Below are 9,848 nucleotides of genomic sequence, written 5' to 3'. Positions count from 1 at the left end.
TGAATAAGGTTTTAGGATATGTTGGTGCTTTTGGTTGAGGTCCCGGGGGCCCCGGGTGATTTCGGATGGTTGACGGAGAGTTTGAGAAATTGCTGCAGCTGGAGATATTTTTGTTGCTTCTGGTATTTCCGCACCTGCGGATTGGGAACCGCAGGTGCGACGCCGCATATGCGAAAGAGAGGTCGCAGAAGCAAAATCTGGAGGAGTTGGCAGGAACCGCAGATGCGGTTGTGGGACCGCACCTACGAAGGCGCAGATGCGGAAATGCATCGCATATGTGGTTTTGGTAACTTAATTGAGGACGGCAGATGTGGTGGTCTGACCACAGAAGCGGTACCGCAGAAACGGAATATTGCTCGCAGATGTGAAAATGTCTGGGCAAAAGGTATAAATTGTGTCCTTCGCAATTTTGAGCTATTTTCACCATTTCTAATTCGGCTTGGGAGCTTTTTGGACGATTTTGAAGAGGGATTTCAAGGGAACTTCAATGAGGTAAGGAAGTTGGACTTAAAACTCGTTCCTATGCTATTATTTCACGGATTAGAGCTATGATTAATGGAATTTAAGGGCTAAAATTGGGGAAACTAGGGCTTGGGAACTTAGACCTTTGATTGAGGAATCGAAGGACCATTTGAGGTCGAATTTCAGAACTTTTGATATGTATGAACTCGTGGGGAGATAAGGAACCTATTGATGTAAAAATTATTGAATTCCAAGATGTGGGCCCGGGGGTCGGGTTTTGGTACTTTCGGGATTTGTGTCGTATTTTAATTATTTTCACTTGGGTTTCATTCCCTTAGCATATTTTGACGTCCTCGTTCTAATTTTGGATAGATTCGACGTGAGTGGAGGCCGATTCGAAAGGCAAAGGTGTCGCGGGTTATAGATTTGACCAGTTAGAGGTGAGTAATGATTGTAAATGATGCTTTAAGGGTATGAAACCTCGGACTTGCATATTGTGGTGCTATATTGAGGTGACGCACATGCTTGATGACGAGCGTGGGGTCACGCACTATTGGGGATTATGACTTAGTCCGTCTCGAATGACTATTTTACCGTGTATTTGGCTGAAATCTATTTGTTATCATCATGATTTGGGCTAAATGCCATATTTGGGCCTTGTGCCAATTATTTTAAGCCTTCGGGGATTTTTACTGGTATTTCCTCACTGTTTTGACTTTATACTTGAACTCAGTCATGTTATATTTCACTGTTTTTCGTACTCATCCATGTTTACTCTGTTTTAACACTTACATGACTTTTTAAATGATATTTGGCCTGAGAATCATGTTTTATTATTGCCCGAGTGGCTTGTGAGGATTTTGACTAAGTAAGGCCAAGGGCCTATGTTATGAGGAAACATTTGATACTGATTATGAGGCCGAGGGCCTGAGATATGCATGCCACGAGGTGGCTTGATTGATATGAGGCCGAGGGCCTAGTGATGATGCCACGAGGTGGCTTGATATTGCGCTTGGGCCATAAGGGGCCCCTCTAGAAGTCTGCACACCCTCAGTGAACGCGGGTACCCATCGTGATCTGAGATTGAGCCCGAAGGGGTGGTACTGTTCTGAGATTGAGCCCGAGGGGCTGGTATTATTCTGAGATATTGCCCGATGGGCAGATTTGTTGATATTGTGCCCGAGGAGCGAACCTTTATGTGTTTATCTTTTCTTAATTTCCTGTCAATTACCATGCTTAATTATTGAAAAAGGCTTTTCATGAAGTTAAATTTGAGTTAAAGGATTTTTACCTATCTTTCACTGGTTTACTGTTTTAATGGTTTTACTGTTTCATTATAGCATGCTTTTGTGCCTTATGTGATTTCCTGCTTTCAGTCTTTATTTATGATTATTATTCACTAAGTTGGAGTACTCACTTTACTCCCTACACCCTGTATGCAGATTTAGGCGTATATGGTCCCGCTCCCTAGTGTTGTTCATTCCGACTCAGGCGGATCCGAGGAGTCTCTAGGTAGTTGTTGGCGTTCGCAACCCGGAGCTCTTCCCTATCTTACTTCTTCATGTTCTTGGTTTTCTGTATTAAACTCTGTAGTTTGATTTGGAGTATTCTGGATTGTTTAGATGCTCATGACTAGTGACACCCCGGTATCGGGCTGTGTTGGGTTATTTTTCATGAATCATGCTATTATCTATTAATTTTGGATTATCTTATCATGCTTTAGATTTATTTCTTACAGTTTAACTATTAATAATTGGATATGAGAAGTGTCGGATGGCCTTATCTTCACGAGAATCGCCATCACGATCAGGTCCGGGTTTAGGGTCGTGACAAGTTGGTATCAGAGCCTAGGTTACATAGGTCTCACGAGTCATGAGCAGGTTTAGTAGAGTCTCGCGGATCGGTACGGAGACGTCTGTATTTATCCTCGAGAGGCTGCAGAACCTTTAGGAAAAACTTCATATTTTTGAAATTCTTGTCGTACGAATTTGTTGATCCGAGTACTAAACTTCTGTTGTTATATTCTCTCGCAAATGGTGAGGACACACGATACCAGTTAGGATGGACGACCACCAGTACCATCAATTGTGGCCACCAGAGGCCGTGGTCGTGGTAGGGGCAGAGCAACTAGGGCAGCACCTGCAGATCCACTAACTGCCCCGGTTTAGGATCAGGTCCCAATTATGGACGCTCCATTAGCACCAGCTAAGACAACAGTTGTGCCCATTGTGATTCCGGGTCTTCAGAAGGCCTTGGCTCAGATCTTATCATTTTGCACTGGCCTAGCTCAGGCGGTTTCAGCCACTACAGCCGCCGCTACTTCTCAGGCTGGGGGACGCAATCAGACTCCCGCCGCTCGCACACCTGAGCAGGTCGTGCAGGGACTTCAGACTCTGGGGGCACATCTAGCCCAGCCGGTTACAGCTGCTCAAAACTATGTAGTTCCTACTATGCTAGAGGATGAGCAGTGTAGGTTGGAGAGATTTGGTAGATTGCACCCTCCGACATTCAGTGGTCAGAGGGTGAGGATGCCTAGGGTTTCTTAGATAAGTGTCAGAGGATACTTCGTACAGCGGATATTCTGGAGACCAGCGGGGTCTCTTTCACTACTTATCAATTTTCTGGAGTTGCTTTCACTTGGTAGGAGGCTTTTGAGAGGCATAGGCTTGTTGGTGCAGCACCCCTTACCTGGCAATAGTTCTCCGTTCTCGTTCTGGAGAAGTATGTGCCGCAGTCCCGCAGAGAGGAGCTGCGTAGGGAGTTTGAGTGGTTGCACTAGAGAGAGATGACTATGGCGCAATATGAGATGAGGTTCTCTGAGTTTCTCGTCATGCTATTTTGATGGTTCCGACAGATAGAGAAGATTAAGAGGTTTGTTGATGGACTAACTTATCAGCTTCGTATTCTCATGACCAGGGAGAGGGTGACTGGTACTACCTTTGGGGAAGTTGTAGATATTGCTCGGGAGATTGAGTCTATTCGTCGTTAGGAACGCGAGGAGAGGGAGGCCAAAAGGCCTCGAGGATCTGGTAGTTATAGCGGTACTCCTTCGAGAGGTCAGTTTCAGCATGGTAGAGGCCATCCATTTAGGCATGCTTAGCCAGCTCGCCCAGGTTATCGTGGGGCATCATCGGGTCATGGTTCTCATAGTTCTCATCATGGCCAGTCATCACTTAGTGCCCTTCCAGCTTAGAGTTCGTCCCGTGCTCTATCAGTTCAGGGCTCTTCTATGCCGAGTGCATCTGCTAGTCACTCTGGTGCAAGGGGTTCCCTTCAGTCCCCTTCTCCAGCACCTAGGAATTGTTATGAGTGTGGTGAGATGGGTCATATGTGGAGGCAGTGCCCTCATTGTCTTGCGAGCTCATCTCAGCAAAGGGGTCGGTCATCGACTTCAGTGCCAATTACTTCACCACCACTCGCCCAGCCAGCTAGGGGTGGAGGTCAGTCACCTAGGGGTCGCCCTAGAGGGGGAGGTCGATCAGGTGGCGGTCAGGACCGATTCTATACACGTTCGGGCAGACCCGATGCTATTTCTTCAGATGCTGTTATTACAGGTATTATTTTAGTCTGCCACAGAGATGCCTCTGTATTATTTGATCCCCGTTCCACCTTTTCTTATGTGTCATCATACTTTGCTCATTATTTGGGTATGCCCCGTGAGTTTCTTGTTTCACCTGTTCATGTATCTAACCCGGTGGGCGATACTGTTGTTGTAGACCATGTGTACCAGTCATGTGTGGTGACTATTGGGGGTTTAGAGACCCGTGTGGATCTTTTATTATTGTGTATGGTGAATTTCGATGTCATTTTGGGCATGGATTGGCTATCTCCATGTCGTGCTATTCTGGACTGTAATGCTAAGACAATCACATTGGCTATACCGGGTGTGCCACGAATCGAGTGGCGAGGTGTGACTGATTATGTTCCCAGTAAAGTGATCTCATTCTTGAAAGCCCAGCGTATGGTTGGGAAGGGTTGTCTTTCGTATTTAGCCTTTGTGAGGAATGTCGGTGCTGAGACTCCCTGTATTGATTATGTTCCAATTGTGAGGGATTTTTCCGATGTGTTTCCTGCAGAGCTGTCGGGCATGCCACCGGATAGGGATATTGATTTTGGTATAGACCCGGTGCCGGCACTCAGCCCATTTCTATTCCGTTGTATCGTATAACACCAGTGGAGTTGAAGGAATTAAAGGAGCAGCTTCAGGAACTCTTTAATAAAGGGTTCATTCGGCCTAGTGTGTCACCTTGGGGTGCGCCGATTCTATTTGTGAAGAAGAAGGATGGCACTATGAGGATGTGTATTGATTATAGGCAATTTAACAAGGTAACAATTAAGAACAAGTATCATTTGCCTCGCATTGATAATTTATTCGACCAGCTTCAGGGAGCGAGAGTGTTCTCCAAGATTGATCTCCGTTCAGGTTATCACTAGTTGAAGATCAGGGACTCGGATATTCTTAAGATAGCTTTCAGGACCCGATACGGTCATTATGAGTTCTTGGTGATGTCTTTTGGGTTGACCAATGCCCCAACAGCGTTCATGCATTTGATGAACAGTGTGTTTCGGCCTTATCTTGACTCGTTTGTCATAGTCTTCATTGATGATATTCTGGTATATTCGCGTAGTCAGGAGGAGCACGCGGAGCATTTGAGAGTTGTGTTATAGAGATTGAGAGAGGACAAGCTTTATGCAAAATTCTCTAAGTGTGAGTTTTGGCTTAGTTTAGTGGCTTTCTTAGGGCACGTGGTGTTTGATGAGGATATTCAGGTTGATCCGAAGAAGATAAAGGCGGTGCAGAGTTGGCCTAGACCGTCCTCAGCCATAGAGATTTGCAGCTTTCTTGGTTTGGCAGGCTATTATCGCCGGTTTGTTCAGGGATTCTCATCTATCGCATCGCCCTTGACCAAGTTGACTCAGAAGGGTGCTTCATTTGTATGGTCGGACGAGTGTGAGGAGAGCTTTCAGAAGCTCAAGACAGCTTTGACCACAGCTCTAGTGTTAGATTTGCCATCTGCTTCAGGTTCATATACCATGTATTATGATGCTTCGAGAGTTGGTATTGGTTGTGTATTGATGCAGGAGGGTAGAGTTATTGCTTATGCTTCTCATCAGTTGAAGCCCCATGAGAAGAACTACCCTGTTCATGATTTGGAGTTCGTTGTCATAGTTCACACGTTGAAGATTTGGAGGCATTACTTGTATGGTGTGTCTTGTGAGGTGTTTACTGATCATCGTAGCCTCCAGCACTTGTTTAATCAGAAGTATCTTAATTTGAGGTAGCGGAGATGGTTAGAGTTGCTAAAGGATTATAATATCACTATATTGTACCATCCAGGAAAGGCCAATGTGGTGGTCGATGCCTTGAGCCGAAAGGTGATGAGTATGGGGAGTTTGGCATATATTCTAGTTGGGGAGAGACCTCTTGCAATTGATGTTCAGGCCTTGGCCAATCGGTTCGTGAGGTTAGATATTTTGGAGCCTAGTTGGGTATTGGCTTGTATGGTTTCTCGGTCTTCCTTATATGATCGCATCAGAGAGCGTCAGTATGATGATCTGCATTTGCTTGTCCTTAGGGACAAAGTTCAGCATGATGATGCTAGAGATGTGACCATTGGTGATGATAGGGTGTTGAGGATGCAGGGCCGGATTTGTGTGCCCAATGTGGATGGGCTTCGGGAGTTGATTCTAGAGGAGGCCCATAGCTCGCGGTATTCCATTCTTCCGGGTGCCACGAAGATGTATCAGGATTTGAGGCAGCACTATTTGTGGAGGAGAATGAAGAAAGACATTGTGGGATTTGTAGCTCAGTGTCTCAATTGTTAGCAGGTGAAATATAAGCATCAGAGACCGGGTGGCTTGTTTCAGCGGATAGATATTCCAGAGTGGAAGTGGGAGAGGATCACTATGGACTTTGTAGTTGGACTTCCACAGAGTTTGAAGAAGTTCGATGCTATTTGGGTGATTGTGGATCGGCTGACCAAGTCCACGCACTTCATTCCTATGTGTCCTACCTATTCTTCAGAGCGGTTAGCAAAGATCAATATTCGGGAGATTGTTCGTTTGCATGGTATCCTAGTTTCCATCATTTCAGATAGGGGCACTCAATTTACTTCGCAGTTTTGGAGGTCTGTGCAACGAAAGCTGGGTACTCAGGTTGAGTTGAGCACAACTTTTCACCCTCAGACGGACGAGCAGTCCGAGCACACTATTCAAATATTAGAGGACATGTTGCATACTTGTGTCACTGATTTCGGAGGGTCATGGGATCAGTTTCTACCACTTGTAGAGTTTGCTTGTAACAACAGCTACCAGTCGAGTATTCAGATAGTTTCATATGAGGCTTTGTATGGGAGGCGGTGTAGATCTCCAGTTGGTTGGTTCGATCCCGGTGAGGCTAGGCTATTGGGGACAGACGTGGTGCAGGATGCTTTGGAAAAGGTGAAGGTGATTTAGGAGAGGCTTCGTACAGCGCAGCCAAGGCAAAAGAGTTATGTTGACAGGAAGGTTCGAGATGTGTCCTACATAGTTGGTGAGAAGGTTATGTTGAAGGTTTCGCCCATGAAGAGTGTTATGAGATTTGGGAAGAAAGGGAAATGGAGTATGCGGTTCATTGGGCCTTTTAAGGTGCTTCGGAGGATTGGGGAGGTGGCTTATGAGCTTGCTTTGCCACCTAGCTTATCGAGTGCGCATCCGGTATTTCATGTTTCTATGCTCCGAAAGTATATTGGGGATCCATCTCATGTTCTAGATTTCAGCACGGTTCAATTGGACGATGATTTGACCTATGATGTGGAGCCAGTAGCTATTTTGGGTCGTCAGGTTCGAAAGTTGAGGTCGAAGGATATAGTTTCAGTGAAAGTGCAATGGAAAGGTCGGCCCGTGGAGGAGGCTACCTGGGAGACCGAGCGGGAGATGCGGAGAAGATATCCTCACCTATTTGAGACTTCAGGTATGTCTCTTGACTCGTTCGAAGATGAACGTTTGTTTAAGTTGGGGAGGATGTGACAACCCGTCCAGTCATCTCATGAGTTACCGCTCCGTTTTCCTCCTTTCTACTTCTTTATGCTTTGTTTGTCCGTGTTACGAGGTATCGGGTTGGTCGGATCGAATCCGGAATGATTTTAGTAAAGTTTGAGACACTTAGTCTCTTTTGAGGAAGCTTAAGTTGGAAAAGTCAGTCGGATGTTGACTTATGTGTTAGAGGGCTCGGGTGTGAGTTTTGATGGTTTGGTTAGCTTCGGGAGGTGATTTGGGACTTTGAAGCGCGATCGGAATGAGTTTTGGAAATTCGGAGTAGATTTAGGCTTGAATTGGCGAAGTTGACATTTTGGTGATTTTCGGTTGGTAGGTGAGATATTGATATAGGTGTTGAAATGGAACTCTGAGAGTTGTAGTAGTTTCGTTGTGTCATTTGGGATGTGTGTACAAAATTTCAGGTCATTCGGATGTGGTTTGGTTGGGTTTTTGATCAAAAGCGTAATTCGAAAGATTTTGGAAAGTTAAGCTTGAATCCGATGTGTTTTGGTTGGTTTGATGTTGTTTGAGGTGTTTTGAAGATTGGAATAAGTTTGAATAAGGTTTTAGGATATGTTGGTGCTTTTGGTTAAGGTCCCGGGGGCCTCGGGGTGATTTCAGATGGTTGACGGAGAGTTTGAGAAATTGTTGCAGCTGCAGATTTTTTTGCTGCTTCTGATATTTCCGCACCTGCGAATTGGGAACCGTAGGTGCGACACCGCATATGCGGAAGAGAGGTCGCAGAATTAGAGTTTGGAGGAGTTGGCAGGAACCGCAGATGCGGTTGTGGGACCGCACCTGCGAAGGCGCAGATGCGGGAAATGCATCGCAAATGCAGTTTTGGTAACTTAAGTGAGGACGAAAGATACGGTGTTGGTCGCAGATGCAAAAATGTCTGGGCAGAAGGTATAAATTGTGTCCTTCGCGATTTTGAGTTATTTTCACCATTTCTAATTCGGCTTTGGAGCTTTTTGGATGATTTTGAATAGGGATTTCAAGAGAACTTCATTGAGGTAAGGAATTTGGACCTAAAACTCGTTCATATGCTATTATTTCACGGATTAGAGCTATGATTAATGGAATTTAAGGGCTAAAATTGGGGAAACTAGGGCTTTGATTGAGGAATTGAAGGACCATTTGAGATTGGATTTCAGAACTTTTGATATGTATGAACTCGTGGGGAGATAAGGAACCTATTGATGTAAAAATTATTGAATTCCGAGATGTGGGCCTAGAGATCGTGTTTTGGTAATTTTGGGATTTGTGTCGTATTTTGATTATTTTCACTTAGGCTTCGTTCCCTTAGCATATTTTGACGTCCTTATTCTGATTTTGGATAGATTCGACGTGAGTGGAGGCCGATTCGAGGGGCAAAGGTGTCGCAAGTTAGAGATTTTACCGGTTCGAGGTGAGTAATGATTGTAAATGATGTTTTGAGGGTATGAAATTAACCCCGAATTTGCACATCGTGGTGCTATATTGAGGTGACGCACACGCTTGATGACGAGCGTAGGGTTGTGCACTGTTGGGGATTGTGACTTAGTCCGTCCCGAATGACTATTTTACCGCGTATTTGATTGAAATCTATTTGCTATCATCATAATTGGGCTGAATGCCATATTTGGGCCTTGTGCCAACTATTTGAACCCTTCAGGGATTTTTACTGGTATTTCCTCACTGTTTTGACTTTATACTTGAATTCAGTCATGTTGTATTTCACTATTTTTCGTACTCAGCCATGGTTACTCTGTTTTAACACTTACATGATCTTTTCAATGATATTTTTAGGCTGAGAATCATGTTTTACTATTGCATGAGTGGCTTGTGAGGATTTTGACTGAGTAAGGCCGAGGGCCTATGTTGTGAGGAAACATTTGATACTGATTATGAGGCCTAGTGCCTGCGATATGTACGCCACGAGGTGGCTTGATTGATATGAGGCTGAGGGCCTAGTGATGATGCCACGAAGTGGCTTAATATTACGCTTGGGTCGTAAGGGGCCCCTCCAGGAGTCTGTACACCCCCAGTGAGCTCGGGAACCCATTGTGATCTGAGATTGAGCTTGAGGGGATTGTACTGTTCTGAGATTGAGCCCGAGGGGCTGGTATTGTTCTGAGATGTTGCCCGAGGGGTGAATTTGTTGATACTGTGCCCGAGGGGCGAACCTTTATGTGTTTATCTTTTCTTAATTTCCTGTCAATTACCATGCTTAATTGTTGTAAAAGGCTTTTCATAAAGTTAAATTTGAGTTAAAGGATTTTTACCTATCTTTCACTGGTTTACTGTTTTAATGGTTTTACTGCTTCATTATAGCATGCTTTTGTGCCTTACGTGATTTTCTGCTTTCAGTCTTTATTTATGATTATTAC

The sequence above is a fragment of the Nicotiana sylvestris genome, chromosome 7, assembly GCF_000393655.2.
Source record: "Nicotiana sylvestris chromosome 7, ASM39365v2, whole genome shotgun sequence".
In the NCBI taxonomy this organism is placed as follows: Eukaryota; Viridiplantae; Streptophyta; class Magnoliopsida; order Solanales; family Solanaceae; genus Nicotiana; species Nicotiana sylvestris.
Note: the sequence above shows the minus strand (reverse complement) of the source record.